The 15,991-nt window shown below is 42.0% G+C and overlaps 1 protein-coding gene across 7 annotated transcripts in view; it reads right to left on the bottom strand.

The window, feature by feature from the left end:
• The window catches only part of OSBPL3 (oxysterol binding protein like 3), a 178,977-nt gene that overhangs the window by 105,165 nt on the left and 57,821 nt on the right, over positions 1-15,991 (bottom strand). For 6 of the 7 annotated variants that reach the window (XM_055314546.1, XM_055314544.1, XM_055314545.1 and 3 more), the window contains one exon: positions 7,302-7,432. The gene's annotated coding sequence lies outside the window, so the exon portion shown is untranslated. Of the gene's footprint in view, positions 1-7,301; positions 7,433-12,594; positions 12,645-15,991 lie in introns of those variants that run through there. The other variant, XM_055314541.1, reaches the window with a different exon arrangement.

Genomic DNA, 15,991 nt, shown 5'->3' on the forward strand with positions numbered 1-15,991 from the left:
GCAACCACAGGCTACATTTCAGTATTTATCTAAAAAGGCTATCAACCGAGTCACTGTGACATGTGAATACGAATTTTAAAAACTTCTCTATCTTCTGTAAAAATCTACTAATTGTCTTGCCAAAACTGTAAACGTGAAGCTAGATGTAAACATGAATAATGCTCCATAAGTGCTACCTGAACCTTCTCAAGTAACAAGAAACTAAATACCTAGTGGCTAATGTATCAGATGTGCACACTTGAATTCCTTTGGGCACCTAACAAAAATAACCCCAGGAAGGAGAATCTAAGCTGAAAAAAATTCCTATAAAACAAATTTCTCGAGAGACAGTTTGGGGGCATCTTTCCGGAATTAAAGGTGCAATCATAAATGTGTTTTTAAGAGTCTCGAAAGAAAGCAAGAATTCACTAATTTAGTGAATGGAGGTGGGAGGAAAAAGGGATAGAGGAAAGTTTTACTCCTCGGGGAAGGGCTGTTGCAAGAAAATGAACATACAACACTTTTAAAACTGTGCAAGCTGAATAAAACTATAAAGAGAATTGGATGGAAAGGGCGGAACAGATTTTAAAGAACAGAAAGATGTCAGGAGACTAGAGCTAAAAGGGAAGAAAAACATAAAAGTCCCTCTATAACTGATGCCGACAATGCCATGCTTATTTTTTCTCTCCAGTAGTGTACAGACCAGAAGCAACTTGAAGGTGCGTCTTATTCTTTTTTGGTTTTGTTTTTTAAATTGCCTCCAACTGGCACAGAACCTGGCCTGTGGCAGCTTATTTATCAAACTGATGATCTGTGTATCCCCTTCCCCTTTATACTAGCTACTAGATTTTTGCAAAAACCTATTTTAACCTAGAAATAGAAAAAGAAATATTCTCAACTATCCCCATTTATCAAATGTAAGAATGCTAAGTCTGGATGGATCCTGTTTAGAAGCTTGTGTCTTATGAGAGCGCTATAAAAGTAATAAGGAACAGAAATTACAAGAAAACCTAAGTCAGAATGTGGGATGTAAATAATGTATCAAAACTCTAGCTGGATCCCATCAAAGTAATTTTAAAAATGATGGTCAGGAGTCAGAACCCTGCTCTTTACTGTGAAGTCGTCCCCAGTGTTGGGCATTCACTGCAGACCCAGGCTGAGTCAGGGAGGGGAGCACACTGGAGGTGTTTCAATACTCTATTTTGTATTCAAACAAGCATCTCACATCAAAGAAGTCCCAGTGCTATGGAAATGGCAACCCCCACCTTCATCCCCAAAGGCAGACCAGCTCTGGCACAGCGCAATGACAACCCTCTCCTGAAAGGGAAAAGTGCCCCAGTTTCTAGACGCAGGTCAGATCTCAAGGCTTATGTATGGTTTAGCGAGAGCTGATGCCAATTCTGATTCATCATTACCAGGTATGGAAGACATAGTTTTCAAAGATGACGCCACGAATAGACATCTCATTCCTAAAAACACTGCTCCTCTGATTGGTGGGGTATATGTTTCCTTCCCTTGAACCCAAGTTTGCTTGTCATTATGGCCAAAGCGATGCTGTGTGACCTCCAAGGCTACGTTAGAAACGATAACACAGCTTCCACCTGCTGCTGTGTCTCTCTCAGGATGCTCAGTCTTCAACTTAGCCATCATAATGTGAGAAGCCCACGCTAGGCAATGTGGAGGGAACACATGGGGAGGGTCATTTCGAAAAGAATTGAGGCCACACCCCCATACCAGCTGACAGCCACCTGACTAACTCTCAAGCCTGTGAGTGAGTCTTCAAAGGTTCCCACCCCTACCTTTTCACCATCCCAACCGACACAGAGTGGAGTGGACTCCAGCTACCCCCCCCCCAAATCCTGTTCACATGGCAGATTTGAGGGATAAATGAAATGCTAATGTCTTAGTCCATCAAGTTTTGGGGTTGTTACATAGCATCACATAACTATAACACTAGGCAGGAACTCTTAGCAGACCCCCCTCCAGGTGGAAAGCATGAGAACATGGGGTCAGAAGGACAGTTCAGTCAGAAGTAGTGCCTCCTCCTCCTCCTGACCCTCAGGCCAGCAGGCTCCTCCTACCAGAGCGTCCTGCTCCACTCAGGTAGGTCAGAATTAGAAGCGGGCTCCTTGGTCAACAAACCCCAGAACTTCCCTAGAAAGTCACTTACATAAGGCACACAGCAGGGCATATGAGTCAATCAGCTGATCAAGGTGGGTATTACCTGGTAGTCATGAGACTACAGATGGGACAACAGAAGAAAACAGGAGAAAGGTGAGAAGATAAACAAACCCTTAAGAACCCTTTCAACGTACCTTTTAGCACAGACCACAAAATTTCTCATTCATCACTTGGCATTTATCAGTTGCTTAAGCTGCATCTGGGAGTGAGTTCTCAGCTTGCAAATGGGCCACAGAGAAATTCGTACTGAGGTCACAGGGTCAGTCATGGGAGAGAACCCAGGACTGTACTCTCCCATCAAGAACACACACCCAGGGATCCCTGGGTGGCGCCGCGGTTTAGCGCCTGCCTTTGGCCCAGGGCGCGATCCTGGAGACCCAGGATCGAATCCCACATCGGGCTCCCGGTGCATGGAGCCTGCTTCTCCCTCTGCCTATGTCTCTGCCTCTCTCTCTCTGTGTGTGACTATCATAAATTTAAAGAAAAAAGAAAAAAAGAACACACACCCAGAGCCAAAAAAGGGCATTGAAGTAAAAGTCCTAAGTAGATACATTTACATGTTGTTAAAGAGTCAGGTGGCACCTGGGTGGCTTAGTCAGTTGAATGTCCGACTCATGCTTTTGGCTCCAGTTGTGGTCTCTGGGTCACAGGATTGAGCCCCTCACCGGGCTCCATGCTCAGTGATTCTCTCCCTCTGCCCCTCCTCGGTGTGTGTGTGTGTCTGTGTGTGTCTCTCTCTCAAATGGGTAAATCTTTAAAAAAAAAAAAAAAGTCAAAATCCCTAGCACCATTCAACTCTTTGGTAAGAACACTGAGAAGCTCTTGAGACTTGGCCAGAGTGTTGTCAAGCTGACCCTACCCTGCAGTGCAAAGATCTAATCCAGTCCATGCACAGGGTTCCCAGTGGGCTATCTGCGCTCAGAGACCAGAGGGTACCAACAAGGCAATAAGGAGAGCAGTGCCTCATCATCTGAGTTAGAGCAGAAAGAAAACTGAAAGCAGAGGGAAGGAGGGAAAAGAGCCAGGAGACCAACTCATTCAGGCTATAATGAGCCTTGGATAATCATGATATCGTGATGAGCATAGAAACCAGGGCTAGCCAGTAGAATTTTCAGTGCTGTCGGATACCACGGCCTCTTCATCACATGAGGCTGTTGAGCACTTGAAACGCGACCAATGCAACTAAGAAACTGAATTTTAAATTTTTTTTAACTTTAAATAATTTAAATGGACATAGTCCCATGTGACTGGTAGCTGCCATACTAGACAACACAGCTTTACCACAGCATTCTAGATCACGGATTTCCTCCTAGCTTTCCTTTGGCACAAAGTGAGAGTGCCTTCAGGACACACCTGCCTCCTAAAATCTTCCAGATGTGTTCTCACCCCTACCAACTAGAAAAAGTCAGTGGCTGGCGTACAGCCGCATCACCATAAAGGATGATGGCCAAAATTTAAATGTAGTAACTCATCTGAGCAATTTTCTTTCCCACCCCCTCTATTTTTCGAGAATGAATTAAAAGGTGAGACAGGTTGTTGGTTTTCTACATAAGGTCAGTGCGGAATTTTATTAATAAGCCCAACCTAACAGATACCTCAAACTATGTCAGTACGGAGATTAGCTTCTTTCAAAGAATCAGACCTGGGACACCTGGGTGGCTCAGTGGTTGAGCATCTGCCTTCAGTTCAGGTCGTGATCCCGGGGTCCTGGGATCGAGTTCCACATCAGGCTCCCCACAGGGATCCTGCTTCTCCCTCTGCCTATGTCTCTGCCTCTCTCTGTGTGTCTCATGAATAAATAAATAAAATCTTTAAGAATACAATAAATAAAAGGATCAGATCCTCCAACTCATAATCCATGAGGAACATTACAAAAAAGATGTATTAAGATCATGTGTCAATTGGCCAACAAGCACATGAAAAAATCCTCCACATCACTTGTCCCATCAGGGAAATACAAATCAAAACCACAATGAAATACCACCTCACACCAGTGAGAATGGGGAAAATTAACAAGACAGGAAATGCCGGGACACCTACACCCCAACGTTCATAGCAGCAATGTCCACAATAGCCAAACTATGGAAGGAGCCTCGATGTCCTTCAACAGATGACGGATAAAGAAGCTGTGGTCTCTCTACACAATGGAATATTACTCAGCCATCAGAAATGACAAATACCCACCATTTGCTTCAACGTGGATGGAACTGGAGGGTATCATGCTGAGTGAAGTAAGTCAATCGGAGAAGGACAATCATCATATGGTTTCACTCATACGTGGAATATAAGAAATAGTGAAAGGGATTATAAGGAAAGGAGGGAAACTGAGTGGGGAAAAATTAGAGAGGAAGACAAACCATGAGAGACTCCTAACTCTGGGAAACAAACAAAAGGTTGCAGAAGGGGAGGAGTGGGGGAATGGGGTACCCGCGTGACAGGCACTAAGGAGGGCACTTGATGGGATAAGCACTGGGTGTTATATACTATATGTTGGCAAATTTAATTTAAATAAAATATTTTTTTAAAAAGATCATGTGTCATTTAGGAATGGCTGATAATGGCTGCTTAGTTGTAAGACAACAGTCAGTGATAGGCAAAGATCATATTTTGTAACAAAAGAAATGTTAGTTCACACAATTATCAGATGTCAATTTTTTTTTGTCAGATGAAAACATTTACCACTTCCTACTATCTTCAGAAGACAACAAAATCTACTCTTGGCCAGCCAAGTGCCTGTTTACAGAGAGTGGGGAGGTGAGAAGCCTTTTAAGAGGGTTCCTGCACAATTTACAACATCCTTGAAACAGCTCCACGGAGCTGCCCAGTTATTATCATTTGACCTGCAGGAAAGTTGTAAATTTGGCAAGAAAATGAAAAGTTTACTGAGAAAACAGCCAGTCTCCCAACATTCAAGTGTTTCCATAATCTGATATCCAATTTACCAAATTAAATATATTTCAGCCAGTATAATAACCACTTCTGGGGCAGTCCCGGTGTCCCAGCAGTTTAGCACCACCTTCAGCCCAGGGCATGACCCTGGAGACCCAGGATGGAGTCCCACGTTGGGCTCCCTGCATGGAGCCTGCTTCTCCCTCTGCCTGTGTCTGTCTCTCTCTCTCTCTCTCTGTGTGTGTGTGTGTGTGTCTCATGAATAAATAAATAAAATCTTAAAAAAAAAAAAACACTTCTGCTTGCCTAAAATAACTATTTCAGGCAAGCAGACATTCCCCAAAAGTTCCCAATTCATGACAGGCATTCTCATAAATTGCTAGTAGCCCACAAATTGGCACAATCTCTTTAGAAGAGATTGCAATAGCAAGGCTGTCTTTCAAAAATAAAGGCAATAGGCAATAGTTTCCAAAGATAAAACAACTCAGAAAACATGGCATCCAAAAGCCCTTTTCCAAAAAAATCTTAACGACAATGAAGCCCAACCAAACATTAAATGACTGAGAATGACCAAGCCATGGAGAAAGACCAACGGTTAACAGTGCATGGATTACGATTCAAGCACTGGGGGAATAACCAGGGGAATTAAAGCTAGTGAGTGTTAGAAGTAAAAATCCTAACAAAATAAAAATAAAACCAGTGACAACCATCTGAAACCAAGGGAGGGATGCTGCTGGGTAAAGACCTCAGATTGTTTATCACATTGTTACAGTGCGCGCAACTCATTCTGACTCCCACAATGTTGGAGGTGTTCATCTCTCTTCTGAGCTAAGAGAATTAACCCTCTTCGGATAAAAGATGGCTTTTCAGGAGATTGACAATTTATTTTCCTTTTGTTAAATTCAAGTAAGATCAACTAGAATATTTTACTTTTAAAACTCCATTTAGGGCAGCCTGGGTGGCTCAGCGGTTAAACTCCGCCTTCAGCCCAGGGCGTGATCCTGGAGTCCCGGGATCGAGTCCCACGTCGGGCTCCCTGCATGGAGCCTGCTTCTCCCTCTGCCTGTGTCTCTGCCTCTCTGTGTGTGTGTGTCTCTCGTGAATAAAGAAATAAAATCTTTAATAAAATAAAATAAAAATAAAACTCCGTTTAGTTTGAGCTCAATCTTTCACAATTACTTCTGCCTGCCATTTATCTGGCCATCCCTCTGTCCAGCTCTCTCACTACAGGTACAGAGGCAAGCCTGAAACAAATGTCAACACTGGTTTGTTTTTGTTTTGTTTTGGTTTGGTTATTTTTTGGTTGAGATTTTTTTGGGGTAATATTTTCATTTCTCCTTTGAGCTTTCTTTGTTGGGCTTGATTTTTTTGTTTCTATCAAAGATTTTATTAAAGATTTTATTTATTCATTCATGAGAGACACAGGCAGAGGGAGAAGCAGGTCCCATGCAGGGAGCCGGATGGGGACTCGATCCCGGGACTCCAGGATCACACCCTGAGCCAAAGGCAGACGCTTAACCACTAAGCCACCCAGGCATCTCCGTTTGGCTTGATTTTTAAACATAAGGAACACATATCACTGATATAAAAAAGGAAAAAAGCAATACTTTTCTGACTTGAACTGTTCATTTTCCTAAAACAGTCACCTGATCCATGCTTCTCTTATTTCCCCAGCCCCACCAACCTCAGATTCTGACTCAAATACTATCAGCAGGTCCTCTGCATTCTCTGATCTTTCTTTCTGGCTTTTGTTTTAGTTGTTAGAAACACATTATAGTCCCAGTTAGAGAATCTGCCTACGTCATACCTCCTCACAGGTATTGAACAGGATAAGGCAGCAAGCCCCAAGAACGTGGGCAAGACAAACAGTGGTGCTTGGGTATTTAAACTATAGGTGTGAATGGAAACTACTGACATTGGGAATCCCATCTGCGCTGTTACTCCATCACAGTGGTGACACACCAACCCACTGCATTTATGAGAAGTGAAGACAGCTCTACCGCTAAGTCCCCTTCCAATCTCTATCTCTCTCTACTCTCCCCCCATCCCTCACCTCCTCTCTCTTAATGAAAGTCAAAGAAATAAACCCTATCAGACATGGAAGCAAGAAGGAAGGGTGGGGGTTTGGGTAGAGGGAAGGATAATGGAAAAACAATGAGGGGAAGAGAGTAGCCTATATCCACACTGGGAGCTGGATACAGTTTGCTCTACCCCAAGACTCTAGGAATGGATGCCAGTCATCACAAGCTTACCTGACACTCCGAACAAGGTACTGTCTGGGCTTTGTTTATTCCATAGAAGTCAGTGGCCTTTGTTGGTCAGGGTCCTCCTTCTCCTGCCTCTTCCAGTCCTTTATCTTAAGGAGCACGTATCAAAGCAAAAGCTGCAGAAATCAAATTTTACAAATTCATTAGATCAGGGATTATTAGACACCACAAAAACCAAGCTATACCCATAACAGATTAAAAATAAATAAGTATTTAGCTCTTGGAAGATAAAATATCTTGTAATTTAATATACATATACACAGTATTTCAGGGGTTTGATTATAGCTCCTAGTTTAAGCTCTTACTTTATGGATAGATCTCTTAGCAACACAATAGACACAATCAGCTTCTATGTATCTGCAGTCATGGCTCCCTAGAAATAGCAGGTCAAAAAGATGAAAAAATCAGAGTTCATGTCTGAAGAATTAAGGTGCTGCTCTAGATCATAATTATTCATAAATGCTAACTACCAGTCCCACAGGGTTCTCTAGTGGCAGGGAAAAATAAGTCCCCACACACCAGTCACCTTGGGGATTGCTGCTCCTACCTTCCCTACTGAAGACATGTTGGCACAGTAAAGGCTCTGAGAAGTCCTGCAGTTAAATGCCAAATCTGTTAATTTTGTTGAATCCATTCCAAACCTATTTGACCATGGAATGTCTTCCTTGAGGTGACATTAATGATATTCCTTCAGCCTGACAATCCTGTCTAGCCTTAAAACTAAATTATCCTGAGTCCGTGAAATTATTTGAACTCTTACCTTTAAAGGTTTATCCATCATGTGGATAGTAGCTTAACATGCACAAGCACCACTTCTTGGTTATAAATTAGGCTCACAACAGCCAGTAAATAACAGTTATTCTTTGCTTACAGTTTCATGTCTAGACTTGGTCTAGAGAAACCACAAGAAACCATGACAATCACACAAAATCAAAAGCAAGTCTCAAATACTGGCAACATGCTTCCCTGTTTGACCCAATCTTCTCTAAAAGTCCCTCCCTGGTCTTTCATTATCACACATCTTCCTCCAAACCTAACGTCCCCATTCCCAGTCCCCTCTTGCTTTCTAAAGCTTATACTCAAACTTGATCCTTTCTACTTCAATCTGAAATTGCCCCAAAGAGGAAACATCTGAATGGGAAGTAAAGTATCATTTAGAGAAAATAAGCAGCACTCCATAAGGAGGCATCCCAAATTAACTGGACAAAATGCTGAAAGAAATATTGTGGAAATTATCTCAGAAATCAAGTACTTACACAACTGTTAATGTAAGCTTACTTAAAAATATAGCTCAAGGGGCAGCCACCCAGGCTGAGTGGTTGAGTGTCTGCCTTCAGCTTAGGGCATCATCTGGGGTCCAGAGATTGAATCCCACATCAGGCTCCCTGTGAGAAGCCTGCTTCTCTCTCTGCCTGTGTGTCTCTGCCTCTCTCTCTCTCTCTCATGAATAAACAAATGAATCTTAAAATATATATATAGCTCAAGTGGGGCACCTGGGTGGCTCAGTGGTTGAGCATCTGCCTTTGGCTCAGGTTATGATCTCAGGGTCCTGGGATCGAGTACCACATGGGGCTCCCCGCAGGGAACCCATTTCTCCCTCTGCCTATGTCTCTGCCTCTTTCTCTGTGTCTCTTAGGAATAAATGAATAAATTCTTTAATGTGTGTGTGTGTGTGTGTATACACATACATATATATATATAAAGCAAAATGTTTATTGATTACTTACTGTTGGTCAGGGACAATTCTAGACAGTGGGGATAAAGCAATGAGCAAAGTCTGAAACACTGCACTACCAACAATACTACAGAATAGATTGGAAAACTCAGTAATACTCACTTACATGATAACTTTGGGGAAAACAGTTTCTAAATTGAAGAAGGCTTATTTTAAGAAAGAATTTAAAACCATCTTATAAGGCACAAAGTTTTCTTGCATCTTTGAGAAGAGTATGGGAAAGGCAACAGGTATTTATTTTGTACCTGTCATTTCCCAGACACCATGCTAGATGCTTTTACATACATTATGTTATTTAATTCTCAGAATGTTCCTTTGACTTAGGTTTTTTTTTAATTTTTTTTATTTATTTATGATAGTCACACACACAGAGAGAGAGAGAGAGAGAGAGAGAGAGAGAGAGAGAGAGAGAGGCAGAGACATAGGCAGAGGGAGAAGTAGGCTCCATGCACCGGGAGCCCGACGTGGGATTCAATCCGGGGTCTCCAGGATCACGCCCTGGGCCAAAGGCAGGCGCTAAACTGCTGCGCCACCCAGGGATCCCTTGACTTAGGTTTTAAGCATCATTCTACAGTTAAGAAACCGAGACAGAGCTAGTGGTCAAACTTTGTGTATGCCCGATTCCAAATTTATGTCTTTTATACAAGAATAGTGAGGTTCAATCTGAAATGGAATTCATGGCCGCTTCAAAGTAACATTTCTAATTTGACTTTACAATGACAGAAAAAAACATAAGCCAAAACTATGTGAGGTAGGAGAATGGGCATCAACATCACATCAAAAAATAACCTTCACATATTTGTAAGAATCATACTTCCCGATTTTAAAACTTATTACCAAGCTACAGAAATTAAAACAGTGTGTACTGGCATAGAGAAAGACATAGAGATGAAGGGAACAGAATTGGGAATGCAGGAATTAAACTCACATACATGGTCAATTCATTATGAACAAAGGTGCCAAGGCAATTCAATGGGGGAAAGAATAGTCTTTTCTAATAAATGGTGTTGGAAAAAAGTGGACATTCATATGCAAAGGATAAAGTTGGACCCTAACTTCATACTGCATACAAAAATTTATGCAAAATAAACCAAAAACCTAAATGTACAAACTATAAAAGTCCTTAAAACACAGAAAAGAAAATTTTCTGTCCTTAAATTAGGTCATAGTCTATTAGATACAAATAGACCTAAAGCAAAAGCAATAAAAGAAAAAAAAAAAAACACAGGACTGGACTTTATCAAAATGAAAAAACTTTTGGGGTGCCCAAGTGGCTAAGTCAGTTGAGTGTCCAACTCTTGATTTTGGCAGGTCATGATCTCGGGGTTGTGCTATCAAGCCCCAGAAAACATCTGCAAATCACATATCTGATATGGGTCTAGTATCCAGAATATATAAAAAATTCTTACAACTCAACAATAAAAAACAACCCAATTTTTTAAGTAGGCAAAGGACCTGAAGAAATATTTCTCCAAAGAAGACACACAAATAGACAATAAGCACATGAGAAAATATTCAATATCATTCATCATGAGAGAAATGCAAATCAAAACTATTAAAAAATACTGCTTCATACCCCTAGGGTAGATACAATAATTAAATAAGCCAACAAGCAAAGAAACAGGCAGATTAGCAAGGATGTAGAGAAACTGAAGCCCTCATATATTTTAGTGGGAAAGTATACATTAGAACACAGTCTGATGGTTCCTCAAAATTTTAAACAGTTACCGTATGAGGCAGCAATTCCACTCCTAAGTATATATACCCAAGAGACCTGAAAACATGTTCACAGAAAAACTAGTACAAGAATGTTCATAGCAGCATAATTCATAAAAGTTAAAAGTGGAAAAACTCAAATGTCTATCAACTGCTGAAGGAATAAACAAGAAGTGAACAATCTATACATTATAGATTGTTTGTGTTGTCATTCTAAAATTCATAAATTGAAGCCTAAGCCCCAATGTGATAGTATTTGGAGGTGTGGCCACTGAAAGTTAATTAGATCATGAGAGTAGAGTCTGTGAGAGATTAATGCCCATATAAAAAACAAAAATGAAAACAAAAACAAAATCTTGCTTCCTATCTCTGTTCCCAGCCATGTGAAGATACAGCAAGTTGACAGCCAGGAGGTGGGCTCTCATTAGACACTAGATCTACTGGCACCTTGATCTTGGATTTCCCAGACTCTAGAACTATAAGAAATACATATTTACTTGCTATTTAAGTCAAGCAGTCTACAGTAATTTGTTATAGCAGCCTAAACTGACTAAGAGACCATGTGATGCAAAACTATTCATCTATAAAAAAGGAATAAGGGATGCCTGGGGGCTCAGTGGTTGAGCATCTGCCTTTGGCTCAGGGTGTGATCCAGGGTCCTGAGATCAAGTCCCACGTCGGGCTCCCAAAAGGAAGCCTGCTTTTTCTTCTGCCTATGTCTCTGCCTCTGTGTGTGTGTGTCTTTCATGAATAAATAAATAAATAATCTTAAAAAAAAAAAAGGAATAAAACACTGAGTCATGCTACAACGTGGATGAACCCTGAAAATGTGCTAAGTGAAGGAAGAGAGGTTTAAAAAAAGAGCCCACGTATTATATAATTCCATTTATATGAAATGTCCAGAATAAGCAAATCTATAGAGATAGAAAGTAAGGAATGTTTGCCAGGGCCTCAAAGTAGGCAAAATGGGGAAGAATGGGATTCCTTTCAGGGAGAAAGAAACAACGTGCCAGAATTAGATGGTAGTGATGGTCACACAATTTTGTGACTGTACTAAAAAAAAAAAAAACCAACCAAACCAAAACAAAAAAAAAAAAAAAAAACACTGACTTATACATTTTAAAGGGTAAATTTTGTGGTATGTGAAATTAGATATCAATAAAAAACATCCTCCCCTCCTAAAAATAATCTCTGAATCAAATAGAATCAGATAGTTATCCATCTTCCCCCGCAAAAACCATTGGCATGACGTAAATCTACTTTGGTTAAATCAGATATATGACCCTGGAATCTAGTCCTCGGATTCAAAAAAGAACTCTTCTGTGTTCTGAAAATGCTTTAAGACAGCATATTCAATTAAAAACAAATGAGCAGGGGCATCTAGGTGGCACAGTTGGTCGAGTGACCACCTCGGCTTTGGCCCAGGTCATGATCTTGGTCATAGGATCAAGCCCCCAGTAGGGTTCCACACTCACTGTGAAACCTGCTTGAAATTCTCTTCCTTTGCCCCTCCTGCTCATGTGCATGCACGTGCCCACTCTCTCTCTCTCTAATAAATAAATAAATCTTAAAAAACAACAATATAATATCCACATGGAAGCCTACATCTAGATCAGTCTACTGATAAAGTCTTTCAATCTATATGTGCTATGGAAAGGAAAGAATGAAATAGTCAAGTCAAAGGTCAAAGTCAACTTCAACACATGGAAGCACCAATACAAATCACAAGATGTATCAACCCCGCCTGTCACATTAGTCATCCTAGAAATCACGAATGAATAGATCATGGACACTCCTTCTCATTTGAGAGGTTGCTGACACTCATACCTAGAAATGAAACAAAGGGTCCTCCCTCCAAGATCTCAAAGGCATTCTTCTATGTTGGTAGGCAATAACAGCTTCCATCACCGAGGGCCTAGTTACAAGCAATAGGGTCTAATTAAAACCCTCACAGAATGATTGAAAACCAAATCTGGATATGATGTTAAAATGACGTTCAAGCTCTGAAACAGTCAGTTGATCTTTGATCTTTACTCCTGCTTTACATTTAGCAGTGACTCAAATCCACATTTAAAAAAAAATTTACTACAACTTTAATTCTCAGAAATATCACCATGTAGGTTAAAATAGATATGTGCGCACACATGTTCACACAAGCCAACCCATCACTAGTCAAAAGAACACCTCAAGCTAATGAAAAGCCTGAATTCCACCATCTGTAGTAAAAGAGCAGGATAAAATTGAGCAAGTACAGATAATTCCAACTTTTGAGAGGTTATGTTCTAAAAGGTAATTTTAAATCAGCTGTTTCACACTCAAAACATTCTTCCATAAAAATCTCTTAGCTTGTGATCATGTACTCAAGCTAGTCCAGAGAGAAGTACACAATGCACTTAAAGTAGAAAGACGGTGGCACTTATAGGGGGAAAATACCTTCCATGTCCACTTCAGAATGTAGCTCAGAGTGGCAGCACCCCAATTGTAGCATCAGGAAATAGGATGGGAACTCTCTCGTCCCATTATTCCCCAGCTATTCTCAACTGGTGCACACATCAAGGCCATGCTCACAGTGGGAATTCCTTTCTACTCCTATTCAGACATAAGAATCCTTCTTCACAAGGACCTCTAAGGTTGAGAAAGTCTGTGGTTTTTCTCTACTCTACCAAAGTTTTTGGTTTTTTTATTTTGGTTTCGCAGGATTTTTTTGAGAGAGAGAACACACATGTGAACAGGACGTGGTTGGGGCAGGGAGGGCAGAGGGAGAGAGAGAATCTTAAGCAGGCTCCATACACACTGAGGCGCCCAACACAGGGTTTGATCTCATGACCATGAGATCATGACCTGAACAAAATCAAGAGTCAGACATTTAATCAATTGAGCCACCCAGGTTCCCCTCTGAAGTTCTAATTTCGGTAAATGTCTGCTTATCCGGAAATGAAAGCAAATCAAAGAATTCACATTGTAAGATTTTTTTAACCTTTGTTGAATTATAACAGTCCTATAGAAAGTCACATTACTGAATTTTTTAAAAAGATCGAGTGATTGGTTGATTGATTGGAGAAAAAGAGAGAGAAAGATTGAGAGAGTGCAAGCAAAGGGAGGGAAAGGGACAAGCAGACTCCGCACTGAGCGTGAAGCCCAATACAGGGCTCATTCTCACAACCCTGAGATCATGATCTGAGCTGAAATCAACAGTTGGACTCTTAACTGAGTAATCCAGCCAGGTGCCCCCAAATTGCTGAGTTTTTAAAAATGTATTTTGTAAAGAAGATATGTGGAAAGTAGTGATTTTCAGCAACTTCTCAAATGTTTCTACAGTCAATGCAGATTCCATTCTTCGTTACAACTATGTCCTACACCTAGCAGAAGGCTGCCCAGAGCAAGCACCTCAAAGACATCTATGGACTCTCTGTACCCTTAACATCATTAGTATTGTGCATATAGTTTATTTCTTAAATACCCTAGAATAACTACTGTACACTGTATTAGGGACTAACAGTTTGGCCTGGCCTTAGAAAAGATATCATGCAGGTGAAAAATAGAACATTTTAAAAATAATAATAATAACTATCCTTAAAAGTTGCAGCGTCTGGACTATGTTATAAAGAATTCCAACGGGAAGCAATGGGATGCAGTGGGTACAGCACAAACTCAGATGGTAGAAAGGCAGGCAAGCCCGCACTTGCCACAGTATGACCTTGAGAGAGCTGCGTCTCAGTGCCTCAATCTCCTCAACCACAGAACTATTCTCACCCAGGGAATTGTGTGGCTGAGGGGCCAAGATGGGAGGGAAGTTAAGTTTTCAATGGATCCCCTTGGTGTCTTTAGAAATGTGTTTCGCAAATGTGTATCACTCACTGAACTGAAGAAATAGGATGCATTATGAGATTGATCATTACAACGACCCCACATGAGAACCGGGTAGTGCGTAATAACTCAGGCCACCCTCTGTAGACCTTCTCTCACCACCTCCCCACTCTCCTCTCACTTACCCTGAGCTGCCGCCCCAGCCCCCATTCTCCAGCCCGACCTCATTCTAGCCTGACCACCTGGTTCTGACTCAGCCTTGCTGTGAACCCTGCTATTTGTGCTAATCCCCCTCCAACCCTGCTTCAGGTTTTCAGGTCAAGGATCTGTCTGTCCCCTCCACAACCACCACCACCTGCCAATGCTGGCACTGACCCGGAGCTTCCTGGGTGAAAGTGATGATGAATCGGCCTCCTTGTAGAAAACCATTGGGGTAATTCTGAATACAGAGTGAGCTTTACAGTTTAGGAGCAGAAAAAAGAAAAAAGCCAACCTGTAAGTACAGCCATCAGAGATACTGTGCAGTAGACCTCACCTGCCTACCCTGCACACCCACGCAGTGTCGGAGACGGGGCCGACCCAGCAAATTCTTCTTTGCTTCGGGGACACCAATCTCATCCTACCAGGTAGGTAATCTATCACAATTGATGGAAACTGTCAAGAGAGGTTCTGACTAATCCTCTTTCTTTAATAGATCCTCAGATAACACAAGGCAGACTTGTTGAATCGTCTCTGCAGAGAAGAGCTCATCATGATGGGGTGGGGAGGGGAGCAGGGGAGGGTCAGGACTCTACACAGTCTCACTATAGGCACCTATAAGAGGGGCTCCTCTTCACAGCACCCTTCTCTCCAAGCACCAGCCCACCCCCGGCCACTGGAGTGACCCAAACCAAGGGCAGCCACTGCCCTGACTAACCGGACCCAACATGATTCTCTCTGTCCAGAGTTTGGAAGGCAGACACAGAACTTGGAGACATGTGGGACTGCCTGGGGTGCTGTTGTGAACCATGTGCAGGGAAAGCAAAGAGACAGAGATGGCAGAGTGGGCAGAAGGAGAGGGGCTGGGAGACAGAGAGACACAGGCCAAACAGAAACAAAGAGAAATGCAAATAGAACACAGAAGAAAGATAGGCAGACCAACCACACACACACACACACACACACACACACACACACACACACTAAGGCACAGCCCGGGGCAACATAAGAGGCACACAGAGACAACTCAGATGCAGAGGCCTAGTGGGGTAGGCAGCCAGGTGGGGGGATGTAGATTTGGGTGCATCGCTGCCATGTCTGAGGCCCTACTACCTTTCCGCTGTGCTTCCTGCTGCCTGCCCTGGGCACGACCCCTGCATCCATCCAACAAATCCCTCCCTCAGGGGCACCTGGGTGGCTCAGTGGTTGAGCGTGTGCC

The sequence above is a fragment of the Nyctereutes procyonoides genome, unplaced genomic scaffold, assembly GCF_905146905.1.
Source record: "Nyctereutes procyonoides isolate TBG_1078 unplaced genomic scaffold, NYPRO_anot_genome, whole genome shotgun sequence".
Taxonomy (NCBI): domain Eukaryota; kingdom Metazoa; phylum Chordata; class Mammalia; order Carnivora; family Canidae; genus Nyctereutes; species Nyctereutes procyonoides.